Source organism: Glossina fuscipes, unplaced genomic scaffold, assembly GCF_014805625.2.
Source record: "Glossina fuscipes isolate IAEA_lab_2018 unplaced genomic scaffold, Yale_Gfus_2 1, whole genome shotgun sequence".
Classification (NCBI taxonomy): domain Eukaryota; kingdom Metazoa; phylum Arthropoda; class Insecta; order Diptera; family Glossinidae; genus Glossina; species Glossina fuscipes.
This window is the reverse complement of record NW_023998415.1, coordinates 19,351,051-19,353,121: the sequence shown is the minus strand read 5'-3', so window position 1 is coordinate 19,353,121 and position 2,071 is coordinate 19,351,051.

The following is a 2,071-nucleotide window of genomic DNA, read 5'->3' as shown; positions in this document are numbered from 1 at the left end:
TTTATTTTTATTTTTTATTTTTTTTTTTGGTTTTTATTTACTTGTTATTTAAGTTAATAGCCCAGCACAGCACAGCACAGTACAACAGTGTGTATGAATAATATAATAATATAATAAATAAAAGAAAAAAATTGTAAATTGTATAATTTTTGCACAGTAATTGCGGATGTGCGTCAATTTTTGACGTACCACTCCCTTCTACTGATGAACAAACAACAGAAAGTGGTTTTCAACTGTTGGTCGTCGCTCCAATATGGTCGACAGGAGCATTTACATACGTATGCATGTGTACCGAAGACGATGACAATAACAACAAAAACAGCAAGAAGAACAACGGCAACAATACAGTGACATGAAACAGAGGTTTACGCACTTAATACGAGAGAGAAACCCGTATAGCACTTCATTTTCCAGCAAAAGCATAAAAAGGAAAACAAAAAAAAAAAAAAAAAAAAAGAAATAAAAATAAAAAAAAAAATTTAAAACTGTAAACTAAGAGCTAAGAGAGCTTAAATTTGCACTCATTTAGATGAAATCAAAGCATGTACCCAACAGACGAAAGAAGCTGGGTTGGCAGCAGGCGAAATAAATTACAGTCTGACTAGTGTACGAGAGGGCAGACAATAAACGCTATGGTTGGGGGTGAATGAAAAAACAAAGAGGAAAGATTTGCAGGATGAAGTAGTATAACTATTGACTGTTTGTTCAGTAAGCAGCTTTCCTGGATGAAATGGAAATAAAAATTTTATTTTATTTTTTTTGTAAATTTTCGTCTGAATTAAAATTTAATTTTTTGTTTATAAATTTTATATACTATTTGTTCATTGAGTTATATGACTCTTTCATTTTTATATATTTGTTGTTTTTCTTCATCTTTTTTTTCTTTTTTTTTTGAAACCGTTTACCTTCTTTTTAAGTTGTGCTTTTTCTATCACTGTTTTTGTACTGCACTGCACTACTCAGAAATTCTGACTGTATTCTAGTTTGCAGGGAACTGAATTGCAACATCACACACAACAAGTAGCCGCGCAACATATTACCCTTAATGCAACAATAAAACCTAGACCGAAAAAACAAGCCACAAGTGTATAATCGCAAATGGACTCTCTCTCTCGTCTTTAATCTCTTTTTCGCGCTCTTCCCATCTTTCTATTTGTGTGTCTCTCTCGTGCTCTCTCTCTCTTTCTCTCTCTCTCTGTCTTTCTTTCTCTCTGTCCGAGGAAATCCTCACAAGCTCTCGTTCAAAGGGAAAACAAAAACAATTAAGTTTGTGATGATTTGACGCATGCGCTTGAATGCAGCGACCTGTGTGCTTCCGGGTTCTACCCGCACACACACTTGTGGATTGCTTTGTGTTCATCGTGTTTTTTATTTATTTTTTTTAATTTTTTTTTTTTTTTTTGTTATATTTTGTGTGTATATATATGTATGCCCTTTTCTTTTTTTAAAATAACATTGCTAAGAAGGTCTAAATATTATTGACTAGCAAGAGAAACGGTGTGGAGGGGTAAGAGTGTAATAGACTGAGTTCTAGAAAACGGTTGTTATTATTTGGCCCCATTCTCTGTTGCTGATGAGTTCATATTATTGCTGTTGCTTATACCGTTATATGTTTGCGTTCATTCCTGTTGACACTATAAAATGTTGTTGGTTTTGGATAGCAGCACCTCACGAGTTGCTGCTGTTCTAGTTGTTCTTATTGCTGTTGCTGTTGCTGTTGCCGTTGCCGTTGCTTCGGCTATTTCTTGTTGCTGTTATTGTTATGTTCCATAATGTCTGTAGCAATTGCAATTATACATAGTTACGTTATTTCCGCATATTTAGCTTATCATATTTTTCGCTCTCTAATTGGTGTAACGGATGTTTAGTATAAACACACACTGAGAGAAAAAAAAAAATACGTTAAAAGAAGAGAAACACAAGAAACGGGTGCGAGTAAATTGTAATAATGTTTGATGTGGTATGAAATGTTTAGTTTATCGGTTTACGGGAAGATTCTCTATGAATCCTTACCAAAGTGTTAGTGAATGTAGTTTAGCAGTTTAGCCCTATGCTGCTCGGCTGCAATAAG